This window comes from Myotis yumanensis, unplaced genomic scaffold (assembly GCF_028538775.1).
Source record: "Myotis yumanensis isolate MYYU_CA2020_CCGP unplaced genomic scaffold, mMyoYum1.0.hap1 SCAF_11, whole genome shotgun sequence".
Taxonomy (NCBI): Eukaryota; Metazoa; Chordata; class Mammalia; order Chiroptera; family Vespertilionidae; genus Myotis; species Myotis yumanensis.
In genome coordinates this window covers 16,735,722-16,750,621 of record NW_027223762.1, presented here as the reverse complement: position 1 = coordinate 16,750,621, position 14,900 = coordinate 16,735,722, and the positions used below count along the sequence as shown (strand labels likewise).

Here is a 14,900-nt window from a genome sequence, read left to right as displayed (position 1 = left end):
AACTACTGAGGGAGTGGCTGCAGCTCCACTGATGGACTGCCTGGATGGGTTGGTCAGCTGAGCAGCAGTCCCTCTGTGGGAGTGCACTGACCACCAGGGGGCTGCTCCTGTTTTGAGTGTCTGCCCTCTGGTGGTCAGTGCATGTCATAGCGACCTGTCGACCAGTCATTGGGTTGTTCGGTCGCTTAGGCTTTTATATATGTAGATATACAAATATACTAGTATATATACACACACATGCGCACGCGCACACACACACACACACACACACACATATCCCAGTAAAATAAGTAGAAATAAATTTTCTAAGCCTGGTTGGGATTTTTGAAATAATATTCAATAAAAACAGAGTCATACATTATCTGTTTTGTTTCAGTCTGTGCACTAGGATGAGTTATGCATCCATGCTGAACCCATCCCCACCCACCCACCCCCAGAAGAACAAGAAAATTTAAAGACCCCAATGAGTGCTTAGGAATCTGTGCTGTTTAAATAGCCCCAGTGGTCTCCCCATTGTCCCTGGTAAATCTTGGCATCTTTAGTCCTAATTGGTATCTCACCCTCAGGGATTTTTATTGAGTTTTCTACTCTGCTGACATATTTGAGCAGTGTTGGGACCACTATTTGAAAGGGAGCTTTAATCTCATGAAGGTGATAAAATGCTGTCATCCGCAGACAAAGTGTCTGTCACAAAGGGCTCAGAACCAAACAACAAAGCTGTCAGGTGCCAGTTAAGGGCCACCTCCTGAGTTTCCTTTTGTATTTCTCAGGTGTTGTCATCTTGTCTGCATGCAATGGAGTGGGCGTTGGTTTGCTTTTTTGTAAAAATTTGTACAAAAATTTTTATTATAAATATTATGAGTATAAAAAGAAATACATTTACACATTCTCCTTAATAGATACTGTAAAATATAACATATCCCTAGATCAGTGGTTGGCAAACTGCGGCTCGCGAGCCACATGCGGCTCTTTGGCCCCTTGAATGTGGCCACGAAGTTTCAATCGCACTGTACTTGCGCGCCACACTCAAGGGGCCGCAGTTTTCCGACCACTGCCCTAATATAGATTATTAGATATTTGATTATTCTCAGACTTTTGCTCTTTTAGAGGACACACAATTCTGAATTTTCATTCTCTTGAAATTGGACAAGTGATTATCAAATGACTGATTTCACTTAAAGATCAGTGGCCTTATGGATTATGCCTGGCATTTGCATTTTAGTGTTATATTTGTGTTGATTGATTAATTTATGGCTACGGTTCTTATTAAAGTCGGTTCAGATACCAACCCTGTTTTGGTAGAATTGAGCTAAGGCTATGTCTCTGCAGATGTGTGGCTTTTACAGTAACCATTGATGATAAATGCCACTCTAGTTTACTCTGCTTTCCAAGGCCTCTTTTCCTCTTTTTACATTTTTTATACCTCAACAATATGCTAACAGATCCTTATGAAATCAGTAAAATCGACAGGCAATTTTAGATTATATTGCCAGAAAACCACCAATGCCAGCATAGTGATGTGGTCATTCATTCATTTACTCATTCAGTACATACTTATTGATAATTAGTTGATCCAAGAATATTGATATGTATCAAGAATGGTACAAAAATGTGTGGGATATAAACCTTAAAAACAGGGAAAAGACTTATTGGAACACACACACAAATACATGCATATACATATAGAACTACCATGGCTTTCTTGTAAGCACACTATTATAGCAAGAACTTTGTGCCAAAGTTTTATTTGAGAATGGAAAACAACTTGCATGCTGAGGGGATCATGAAAATCCGATGGTAATAATAACATTGAAATAATGAGATAGGGTCTGAGTGGTAGAAACAGGGTTTGAAAAAGGATATTTCTATGATGTGATCCAAGACCCAATACTCAAAAAGTTCAAGACATTTTCAGGGATTTCTAACCAATTCAATTTTGAAACTAGAGTTTGATTGACTTGACGAAGGGAAAAATATAGGTTGAGTACATGTAGAGGAGCTTTGAGTACTGGATTTTAAAATCCCGACTTTATTTGAAAGACTGCAGGGAACTCAGAAATGTTTTGGAGTGCAGAAGACCTGATTCTTAAAAGATAACTTGGTTGCTTTGTGTGAATTGATTGTGGGAGGGACAATGAAGCTGAGGAGTGAGATCAAGTAGACAGCTGCTGAAATAAGCTCTATGAGATGTTGAAAGCCAAGGTGTTTACCAGGAGTGAGCAGTTTATAAATAGGAGGCATACACAGGTTAAAACGGAATAATAACGTGTAAGGTAGAATTATATGTTACCCAAGGCTTCAGGTCTTGATTTCTGTGAGCCAGACTACATGAATTTAAGTTCACTGTTTGAGAGCTGGTGCGTCCTTGGGCAAGTTATATCTCTTTTTGTTGAAGTTTGTTCATCTGTAAAATGAGAATGAAAATAATAGAAGCTATATTATAGGTTGTTGTGAGGATAAAAATAGTTCGTACACATAAAACTCTTACAGTGGTTCCTGGTCCATAAGACGACACATAATGGGCAAATTGTGATCTCTGTTTTGTTAGTCTTCAACATTACCAATGGACAAAGCCAACGTTATGGTTAAAAAGAGGAAGCAGCTGCTTGTGTGTTACAGTATAATCTGCAAGGCGGTTTGTGTAATTCCACCCAAAGTCTGTCCCATAGGAGAAGATGGCGGCCAGAATGCTTGTGGGTATTTTTACACTGGTATTCCAATATCTAGCCATTGCCATAATTATATGAGCCATATACCTCAATTCTTTGAAGTATATTTGCTATCATCATTTTATAGATTAACAAATGAGCTCAACAAGACTGTCTGACTTATCTGAGATCATATGAAGTGAGGAATAGCTATAGACCTGAACTCTTTCTAAGTCAGATGCCCACAGGTATGTTCCCTGATTTTAAGCCCTCATTTCAGAGTTAGACAATTGTCAAGCCATTAGTATAAATCTGCTTTATGCCTGTGATAAGAAGATCTAGGGTCAAGTCCAAGCTCTATTATCATTAAAATCCTATCAGATATATCATAATTGGTTAGTAATAGAATTAGGACTAGAGGTCAAAGTCTCCTTACTCTGGGGTAATTTTTAATGTGTTATTTCCCCCTGTATATAAATTTTAAAAGCTACAAACATACAAGTAACATATACACACACCAGAGTATATCTGTATTACCCACATAAGTGCAAATAAAGACCTAGTTTAGCTCATTTGCTTTCTCTTGCTTCCTATGCTTTAAGAACTAACCTCTCCACAACCTGCATGCACACATTCAAACTCATTACGTTTCTGGAGAGTTTGCTTTTCAAGGAGAGGTGGTAAAGAGGTGGCCCAGAATATTTACAGGCCCAGTAAAAATCTGGATAAGGACATATATGGTGATTGAAAGGGCGAGGGCTACACCCTCCCCACCTTGCCCCAGGGTAAGGGCTATGACCTTGGCCACTTGCTTGGCAAGAAGGTTCTTCCTGGAAGTCTAAGACTCTGCTAGCCACACCCAGGAACAAGACATCGACTTGCGCCTGGCCAATCGGCAGAGCACAGTCCTTTCTCCTCCCCTTACTCCAACCCCCCCCTTTAAAACCCGTCTCTAGGCGGGGTTCGGTCTCTTGGTCACTTGGCTAGCCGATGTGTCTCAAGCTAGCTTGAAATACAGATTCTTATGCTTTTGCATCGGATTGGCTGGCTCCCTGATGTGGTTTCTTGGGAATCTTGAAATCTGGGCATAACAGTGATGACCTACAAGCCAGAATAAAGACCAACAGATTTGTTCCTGATAAGGAGTTTTCTGGTTCAAACCCTAGGCAAAGAGGTTGAGAAGGGCCAGTTCAGTTTGAGGAAGATCCTTTTGGTTTGGGCAAGTTTTTGGAAGAAGCCAAACAGTATGGTGGCTCTAAAAGACCCTCAGATAGCAGCTAACCCAAGGAACATGAGCATGAAGGCAAGAAGAGGAGGAAGGAATAGATATACCTCTTCACAGCGAATGGACTATTACCCATAACCCTAATGGTGCAAGTCATATGGGCAGACTTTACAATGGCCCAGATAAAAACCAAATCTGGGTGTCAGATCCCAGCACTACTTTTTATTACAGCAGAAAGGGGGAATGGAAAATTCTACTTTGAATTATTTAGTTTTTTGTTTTTTTAAAGAGTGAGTTGTGTTTGTGTTCTCCCACCGTTTGGCATTTATAGAACACACTGCCCCATAAATGAAATTAAGACCACTTCCTTTTATGTGACATTAGTACTTTGGGTTAATATTTTGTGTAAGAATGACTGCTTATGAGTAACGTTAACCCAACTATAGTGAATAGAAGGATGTTCACCTATTGGAACTGTCTTGCCAAATGATGCATGCCCCTCTTATGTTCTGTTTTAATTTGGAATGGGGAAAAGTAAGTGCTTGTTTGGTGCATCTATTTGTTTCAAATAAAAACATTTAGGCAAAAAAAAAAAATCAATTCAAGGTGAGCAGTTAAGGCAAAATTTTCCAAGGTAGAGCATTTATCTCATAAAAAAAAAAAATCTAAATCACAGCGTCATTTTTGAGAAAGAAAAAAATGATGAGCATTGTGCTTCATATGGTCCTATGATCCAGCAAGAGGCCAAACATATATTCTGGGTCTCCAATGCTATTCAGTCATGTAAATGGCCTTTAGCAATTGGAAGGAGTAAAGCATTCAGCCATGTCAGATTCCAGGGGCCTGTGTAGACACACTCTTGGAGCCCAGCAGCCTTACACCAATCTTTTACCACCTAGCCTTGCCTGTGTTCAAAAAGGTAATTAGTGTGATTAGACTCGGTCTCAGCCAAGAGCAATGTGTTCATCTGATTCTTTAACTTCCTTTGGGGCCTTTGCTGACTGAATGACAAAGTTCTATTTTTATTATTTTTGGCATATTGGGTTTGGAATTCTGTTTCTCTAGGGAAATTTGCATGAGCATTTTAAGTTTAATTGTTTATGTATTGAAGCTCCTGATGAGGTAGAGGCAGCACCATTAAAAATCTTTTGTTGTTGATTTGGTTTAAGAAGCTGAGCACTTAACCCATCTTTTCTCCCCCCCGCCGCCCCCCCCCCCGCACCCCCCCCACCATCCCTCCCTTTCTCCTTCTTCTTTCCCTCCATTAGCTCCTTCTTCTTTTTCTTCACCCCCTTCTTTGTAATTCTCTTTCAATCTCTGTCTCCCACCTCAGAAATTTCAGAATGTTCCTTAGCAATGAGTATAGGTGGTGACTATTCCAATTACCCAGAACCAAAGGTCTGAAATGGCCCTAACCGGTTTGGCTCAGTGGATAGAGTGCCCGCCTGCGGACTGAAGGGTCCCAGGTTTGATTCTGGTCAAGGGCATGTACCTTGGTTTCGGGCACATCCCCTGTAGGGGGTGTGCAGGAGGCAGCTGATTGATGTTTCTAACTCTCTATCCCTCTCCCTTCCTCTCTGTAAAAAATCAATAAAATATATATTTTTTAAAAAGGTCTGAAATGCATTATAGAAAAGATATTTTACTTGATTTGAAAGAAACTTTTGCAAATTGTCCCAATAGCCTTTATTAATGTAAAGTATATGTTATCAATCTAATTTTCAGAAAATAACTGAACTCTTAAAATTCACACTCACAGCAAACACATATGTAATGCACATAATTCCCCTATAAATATGTTTATGCTGTTTAGCCTTTTCTTCTGATAATTTCTCATCAGTTTTATCTACAGCACTTTGAAGTGCCTGCCAATGAGATACAACATTGTATACATTTAAAAACCAATGTAACATTAAGTTCAAAAGTGGCCCCTAAAATTAAATGCCATATCAACCCACAAATGTGAATTTTAAATGTGAGTATCACATATTTGCTTACATATGTGTATATACATACTTACATATATTATGTAGTACATACTAAAAATTGATCAACTGTCCATAAAAATAAAAAGTCTAGAATAAAGGGTCATAAAATCTGATAAATACTCCTATGAGATTTTTTTGGAACAAACTAATATACAATCTATAAAAACATAAACATTTATAAATAGACTGAAGGCTAATTATTCTCATAAATCAGACAAGACATTTTCAATGTACTTAATCATTAGCAAGGTCAATGTTATGCTAATTATTAGAAAATATTTTACAGTAATTGCTTCATCGTGCATCAGCTACCATCAACCTTGGGTCAGAAGACCATAGAGATATGTAGGATACTATTGGCTGATAATTTGCAGATTTACAGATAATCAAGTAAAAGTTACTTTCATTACAAACTGGATACACAATCAGCTCATGATTCCTCTGTATCAGAGTTTTTCCATCTGTTCTCCATGTGAACATGGAACGGTCCAGCCTGAAAAAAAATCAGTGGCAGCCCTTTCCAGCATACAGCAAAGCACCTTGGATTTGACCTGTTGATACATCACAATTTCACATAGGATTAAAAGCCGGGGAAAGGTCAAGGGGCCGGGGGGGAGGAGACATATGTACTATTCTTTCTAATACTTTAAGCAATAAAACAAAATAAAAAAAAGATATCACTGAAATGGTGTTGTAAACCAGTGATCCCAATACTATGTTGACTTTTCCTTAAATACTTGTAAATGCTGTGCATTTATGAGTAAAGTCTGAGTTCCTTATCGAAGTTTAAGGAGCCCAGTTTTTTTCTCCTGTGCCTGCTTTCTCAGCTCCCAGCAGATGGAACCTGTGTTTCTCCAGGGTTCTCTCCTGATTCCATTTTTTAAATACATTGCTTTCTTTCCTTGGACTGGTTCTGTCTCTGACTTTTCCCATGGCTATCTCCTTCTCCTCCAGTTTTTATTTTTAATAATAAACACAGAAGATGCGATAGACCCTCTTCACAAATGTTTAAGTGTACAGGACCTGGTTGTTCACTACAAGCATAATGTTGTGTAGCAGATCTCTAGGACTTTTTATCTTTCATAACTGGAATGTATATTAAATAGCAACACCCCTCTTCTCCTCCCTCTAGCTCCTAGCTACTACCATTCTAGCCTCTGCTTTTAAGAGTCGGACTACTTTAGATACCTCATGTAAGTGGAATCATGCATTATTTGTTCTCAAATGGCTGGCTTACTTCAATTATTAGCTAGTCATCAGGTTCATCCATGTTGTAGCATCTGACAGAATTTTCTTCATTCTATGCCTGAATAACATCCCTCTGATTTTTCTTAAGTCATGATTAACAAGACACATTTGTCTTGTTACAGCTCTAAGTGTTTAAGTATTTATTCAACTTTATTGTGTTTGCCTATTTACCTATCGTTCTCCCTTTCTAATTTGCTTATTCAGTTTTGTCTGTTGCTCCTAATATAGTGCCTAACACACATTAGACAGTCAATGAATGGTGTCACATTAATGAGAACCTTAGGAATATTTTTGGAAGGAATGTGAGAATGGGCCAACTTTCTTAAGTCCCTGACAATCAAGTACTTAATGAATACCTACTGTAAGTATCTTCAGGATTTCCTGAAAGATAATTCATTGAACAGTTAATAATTGCAAACAGTTATCTGAAGCAGAAACAGACGTGAAATACAAAGTGAGGTGATGCTAAGGTTAAAATCTATTGTGCAGCAGGTCTCAGATTGGCCAGGATTTTTCATCCTGGCTGCACATTAAAATTACTTGTAACTTTCAAATATCCTTGATAGTTTGTGGGAAGAGCTCAGGAGATTTATCTCAGTGCTGCGGCAGATGCAATGGCGTGAGCACACTCCGCCTATACAGGCTTCCTCGGCACACCAGGAAGTGGCATCGCCCGCCTGAGAAGACCCCCTGGAGCCCCCACATAGTACCCTGGTCTTTCCTACTATTGGTTGCCCTATGGATGTTGTAAACTTCTGATTGGTCTGGAATGTTATATATACTGCTGCACTCACACAATAAAGTTGGATTTGCGTCACTGAACCGTCCCCGGAGTCGGGCATGCTTCCTTAGGACTCCGTTCGGCCTCACCCCCGCGGACCCCCCTGTATCAGCTGGCGCCACGAACAGGGATTCCCGGATCAAAAAGAAAGTCGGCAGGCAAGCCTAAGGTCGGGTGAGTGCACCTCTGTAACAATGGGTAACCTTCCCCCCTCAGTCCGAGCCCCTCAGGCTCGGGCACTCCATGCGCTGTTACAGAGCAGTCGAGTAAAGGTAACAGAAAGGGAGCTACAAAAGCTCTGGACTATCCTAATAGCATTTAACCCCTGGCTCTCCGCCACCGGCGGTGCGGGCGGGGGAACAGAAGACCCTTTACCTCCCTATTCCCCTCCAGAGCCCTCTGCCCCCACAGATTCCTGGGCTGTTTTCGATAAGACAAAAGAAGTTTCTCAAAGCTCAAGGAAGGCTGAAACTGAGAGAGAAAAAACCTCTAGCGAGGTGAAAGCAGGGAAGTCTCACCAGGAGGCTTCCTGCCGGAGTCACTCCCTCGCTCCCCTAGCAGAGCGAACAAAAAGTTTAACTGCCCATCGGCCCCCAAGTAAAAAAAAAAAAAAAAAGAAAAAGGGGGGGGGGGGCCGTTGCCATGGAGGTTGCCATGGAGAGCAGGGAGAGAGAGTTCTTTGTTGATTTTTGCTTATCTAAGGTATGCGAGGACCCTAGCTGCTGGCAGACAAACTTATCTCTGTCCAGTTTTCTTCTCTTTAACCCTTCCAATACTAAATTAGACTAATACAATATACTTAAGATTACACGAGAAAGGAAGCACCTACTTTTATTAATCTAAAGAAATGCTGAATGTTTAACTTGCCAGCTAAAAGTTTAAAGTTCTAGTTAAATTAAATTGGGAACAGGCTGTGCGACCTGCTTCCTCCCTCCCCTGCATTTTCTCCAACCTCATATACCTATACATAATTTTCCAAAATGAAGCATTGCTGGGTTAAATGATAAACATCTAAGTATTTTAAAATAGCATACAATACTGAAACATTGATTGCTAGATGTGTTTTAATTCACCAGCTCTTAGTATATATACTTTCTTGAAAGTAAGAGAAATACTTAATGGAAGGTCTGAGGCATGGTTATGCATTTTTGAAGGACATAGAAAGAAGGTTTAAAGGCTAATTTGAAAGTGTAAAATTTGTGAAGGTTATGTATGTGATGAGAAGAAAAAGAGAAATGTTGAAAGAAAGTGAAGTTTCAGTCTCCAAGCCTGGCAGGACAGGGTAGCTGGACACTTCTTAAGCTAAACCAGAATATTCAGAAAAACAGCAAGAATTAAGGTTCAATACAAATAAGAAGTTAAGCCAGCACAGTGTCTTATTTCTTATCCAACCATCCAGGTCCCCGGCTTCCACTGCTCCTTTATAACAGTGCATTCTAACATTTCCTCCCATTTTCAAACATTGGGGAGGTCTCAGGGACGTACCAACACCTCTCCCCTTGGTCCGATGGAGAGATCCACTAACCGGAGCCTGGAAGGGCCCCGATCCACTCTTAACCCAAGGGAGAGGGTCTGCTTGTATTTTTCCAGAAGGTGAGAAAAATCCCGCGTGGATTCCTGCCCGTAACATCAAACCCTGCACCACCAGCGATGAGCCGTAGACCGTCACCACCACCACCATCACCCCCGGTAGAAGAAATGGAGGACCTGACCATAGAGGACAACCAGCCCTGACAGCGGAGGCAACCAAGACACCGACAGGCCCTCAAGAACCTACAGGATCAAGCTGCACGCATGGCACCAGAAGGCAATGCGTCAAAAGGGACATTATTCCTATTAATGTGTGCCTTCATAACAGTGAACTCTCAGGCGCGAGCACAACATGTATGGGCGGCCATACCTCATCCAAGGGTGCTCATGCCTGTCAGCGCCAACAGCCTACAATTCCCCGCTGTCCAAGTGTCTGACTGCTCTGTGGACTTACCCTGTGATGGAGCGGAACCGGTCTCATTGCCATAGAACTGGACAGTATGGGCTGATAGCAGTAGCCCTAACCTCCTTAAGTGGACTCTAGATAATGGGACTGCCCTGGGACAAGGGTGGATATACCTAGCACCTCATGCAGTAATACCCGAGTGAAACCCGTTGAGTTTAGTTTCTTAAGTGATGCCCTCAGCCGTCTAACCTCCTGGTTAAACCCAGCCAACCTCCTCATCTTGGGAGTCATGATAGTAGGATTTGCCATAGGAATAGTATTATTTCGCTGTTTATACAACATGTTCAATAAGCTAAGTGCTCAGCAAGCCATGATCATACACGTCCAGCAGGCGCTAATAAGAAAAGAAGGGGGAGATGTGGGAAGAGCTCAGGAGATTTATCTCAGTGCTGCGGCAGATGCAATGGCGTGAGCACACTCCGCCTATACAGGCTTCCTCGGCACACCAGGAAGTGGCATCGCCCGCCTGAGAAGACCCCCTGGAGCCCCCACATAGTACCCTGGTCTTTCCTACTATTGGTTGCCCTATGGATGTTGTAAACTTCTGATTGGTCTGGAATGTTATATATACTGCTGCACTCACACAATAAAGTTGGATTTGCGTCACTGAACCGTCCCCGGAGTCGGGCATGCTTCGTTAGGACTCCGTTCGGCCTCACCCCCGCGGACCCCCCTGTATCAATAGTTCCCAATTCTAGACCAATTTAATTAACAAGCTGGAAGAGGGTGTGCAGAGTCCAAGCATCAGTTTTTGAAATAGCTCTCCAGATATTTTTATTTTAAACCAGTGGTGTGAATTGTGGACACAGTGTTGACCAGGTAGTCAATTTACTTAAACTACTCCATTCTTGTTTGGGGCTGGAGCAGACTCCTTGCTATATGCTAGGGACTGGATGGCATTTTCTGTTCTTGAAAGGATATTTTTAAAAGCTACAACTTACCATTGTTAGTATCAGTGGCTTAAAGAAAATTCTCAGGTGTAGGAAGGTGGGATAAGACATACCAGAAACAGTGACCAAGCACTGAAATATATTTTTCTCCTGCTATGGGATAAATATTGCAGTACCAGTTATTCAACAATGGGACAGAAATCCAACTAATCAATATAAAATTTATATATTTGGGGTATTGGCCAGAACACTGGTAGAAGCAAGAAAAATTTGTTAGACTATGTGGAATGAATGTGGAGAAAGAAAAATCAAGCAAACCTATATGCTGTCCATTATGAGCTACTATCAAATATTGTGGCATTAATAAGAAATACAGCTGCATATCAACAATCATAACCTGAAGTCATCTACACTAATAAAAGAGAAATGTGCAAATTGGTGTCACTCCACTACCCTTCCCATTGGCTAATCAGGGCGATATGCAAATTAACTGCCAGCCAAGATGGCGGCCGGCAACCAGGCAGCTTGAAGCGAACATGAGGCTTGCTTGCTTCAGTGATGGAGGACTCCAACATTCCCCGCCTGCTGCTGCAGGCCTCTGAGCTTGCAGTTTGCAACATTGTTACAAATATAGAAGCTAAACAAAACCCCAGAAACCTGCTTTCAGTCGGCGGGGATCTCAGAGCTGGAGTTGAAACAGTGTTTTGATTATAGAACCCAAACAAACCAGATACCTGCTTTCAGCAGCCGGGTCTAAGAGCTGGAGCCAAGCCTCAGAGCTAAAGCTGGCCCAGAATAGGAAAAAAAAGAAAAAAAGGAGCGGTTGGGAGCTTCAGTCACCCGCCAGCCTGAAAACAGCCCTCAGCCCCTCACCCAGACTGGCCAGGCACCCCAGTGGGGACCCCCACCCTGATCCAGGATACCCTTCAGGGCAAACCAGCCGGCCCCCACTTGTACACCAGGCCTCTATCCTATATAGTAAAAGGGTAATATGCCTCCCAGCACTGGGATCAGCGGAGCCGCGAGGCCTCCTGGCACTGGGATCAGTGTGACAGGGGGCAGTGCCCAAACCCCCTGATCGCCCTGCAGCTCTGTGTGTGACAGGGGCGGGGCCACAACCTCCCTATCGGCCCCGCTCTGTTCGTGACAGAGGAAGGCGCCCCAACCCCCTGATCAGCCCTGCTCTGTGCCTGATAGGGGGGAGCTCCCCAACCCCCTGATTGCCCTGCGGCTCTGTGTGTGACAGGGTGCGGCGCCGCAACCCCCCCACCCCCCCACGGGCCCTGCTCTGTGTGTGACAGGGTAGAGCCATAACCTCTCCATCGGCCCTGCCCTGAGTGTGACAGTGGCGGCGCCCCAGACCCCTGATCGGCCCTGCTCTGTGGGTGATAGAGGGCGGCGCCCCAACTGTCCCCCACAGGCCCTGCTCTGTGTGTGACGGGGTAGAGCCATAACCTCCCCATCAGCTCTGCCCTGAGTGTGACAGGGTGCGGCGCCCCAACCCCCTGATCCGCCCTGCTCTGTGTGTGACAGGGGGTGGTGCCCCAACTCCCCTATTGGCCCTACTCTGTGAGTGACACGGGGGAGCTCCCCAACCCCCTGATCGACCCTGCTCTGTGCATGACAGGGTACGGAGCCCCAACCCCCCTGATTGGCCCTGCTCTGTGCGTGACAGGAGGTGGCGCCGCAACCTCCCCATCAACCCTGCCTTGAGTGTGACAGGGGGCGGTGCCCCACCCCCCAATCGGCCCTACCCTGAGCGTGCCTGAGGGTGGCATCGCAACCTCCTGATCCGCCCTGCTCTGTGCATGACAGGGGGCGGCGCACCAACTCCCCAATCAGCCCTGCTCTGAGCCTGACCAGGGGCTGCACCTAGGGATTGGGCCTGCCCTCTGCCACCTGGGAGCAGGTCTAAGCCAGCAGGTCATTATCTCCTGAGGGGTCCCATCCTGCGAGAGGGCACAGGCCAGGCTGAGAAACCCCTACTCCCCCCTGAGTGCACAAATTTTTGTGCATCGGGCCTCTAGTTATATATAAAATTAAAATGAAAACACAGAAGATGAAATACTTTTAAATACATTTAAAATACTTTTTAAAGGGATTAAGTTTAGCAATTATACTCAACAACAAAAACAAATTAATATATCCTTCCTTAGGCATTGGTGATATAAAAACAAGTTTCCATAAGAAAGAACTAAGTATAGCATTTAATAGTAAAAATATTGTCATTTCTATTACAAAAAGCTCTAAGTAGACATTACTGATTCCAGACTGGACAAAGCAAAAGGACATTTAGTGAATTGGTACATTTACTGAGGATTGAGGACATCACCAGAAGCTAGCATATGAGGATGAAATTAAGTGGAAAGTGTGAAAGTTATTTAGAGATAAGAAGACTATACATATCAAAAGGCCCACTATTTGTCAGCTAGAAGTTCAAAATAATAGAAGAGAAGGGAAAGTAGAGAACCAATAAGTGAAGAGAATTTTCTAGAAGGGATGATTAGAACCTGGAAATTGAAAACTCTATCAAATATCTATCAGGAGAAAGGAAATAGATCCACATCTAGACTCATAATAGTAAAATATATAACATACAGAATAAAGAGAAGATATGAAAACTATTATAAAGAAGTGTTTGTCTATAATGAAATTTAAATTGAAAACTCACTTCTCATGAATAAAACTAGAAAAATATTCTCAAGTGCTAAGGCAACATATATGTCAGCCTAAAATTCTAGTAAGCTAAATTGTCTTTGAAGAAACTTTTGAAAAGACATTTGATACATACACAATGGGTGGAGGTGGAAGAGGGCATAGAGTGGATACTCATAAATGGTGTTGGGAAAAATAAAAATAAAATAAAACCTGGTGAAATCTGAAAGAAACAAACAAAATATACCTACAAAAATATGAAAATTTATATATGAGATAATACAGATCATTGGAGAATAAATTATCAATAAATAGTGACAGAAAAAATTGATGAGTCATTTATAAAATTTCAGCTTCCTGAATAATAGCACATGTAAAAATGAATTTCAGATGAATAAATTACCTCATTCTAAAATTCAAAACATTGATTATTTCAGTAAAATAAAGCAAAATATCTTTATGATATTTGAATAAGGAATCATTTCTTAAACACAACACCAAATGCACTGTTAGGCAATACATCAGTTTACATGTGGATGAAGTAAATTGTATAATAATAAAAAACAAAATAGTATAATGCAATTAAAATTAATAAAATACTGGTAGAGGCACATGTAGAAGAACAAATATATCTCAAAAATATGGGATCAATATGAATGATTATGATATATCATTCATTTTTGCGATTTTTATTTAAAAACCAACATGTAAAACTACCTTTTATATAAACATAGGAATATCTATGTAATAAAAGCCTAAGCAACCATTATGGTGGAATGACCAGAATGACCGGTTACTATGATGTGCACTGACCACCAGGGGGCAGATGCTCAAGCAGGAGCTGCCCTCTGGTGGTCAGTGTGCTCCCACAGGGGGAGCGCTGCTCAGCCAGAAGCCTGGCTCAAAGCTGGCGAGCGCAGCGGAGGTGGTAGGAGCCTCTCTCACCTCCACAGAAGCACTACGGAGCAGTAAGCTGAGCAGTAAGGAGCAGTGAGCAGGTGGGTGGTAAGGAGCAAGGGGTCCCAGACCCAAGAGGGATGTTCACCTGCCAGCTTAGGCCCGCTCCTCCTTAGGCCAGCAGGTGGACATCCCCCAAGGGGTCCCGGACTGTGAGACGGCACAGTCTGGGCTGAGGGACCTCCCTCCTCGTGCATGAATTTGAATTTCATGCACCGGGCCTCTAGTATATATATATATATATATATATATATATATATTCATTCATAGAACTATATACTCCAACTTAAAGATACTGGCTACTTTGGTTAAGGATTTGGTGAAGGGCACTCTCAGGGATTTTTAACGTTATCTGTAATGTTACATTTCTTAAAAGCAAACAAGCTAAAATATGAGATGTTAAAGTGCCCAGATATTAATTTTTGTTAGAGAAGGGTTTGGGGTACATGGGTATTAATTATGTTGTTTTCTTTATATATGAATGTCTGAGTTACTTCAGAAGTAATGAAACA

The 14,900-nt window shown here is 42.1% G+C and overlaps 1 long non-coding RNA gene across 1 annotated transcript; it reads left to right on the top strand.

Annotated features, from left to right (window-relative positions):
* Window positions 1-7,686: 7,686 nt before the first annotated feature.
* LOC139019388 (uncharacterized) lies at window positions 7,687-10,497 on the top strand. The gene is made up of 2 exons (XR_011473096.1): window positions 7,687-8,064; window positions 9,481-10,497. It is a non-coding gene; the product is annotated as an uncharacterized lncRNA (long non-coding RNA).
* Window positions 10,498-14,900: the final 4,403 nt, after the last annotated feature.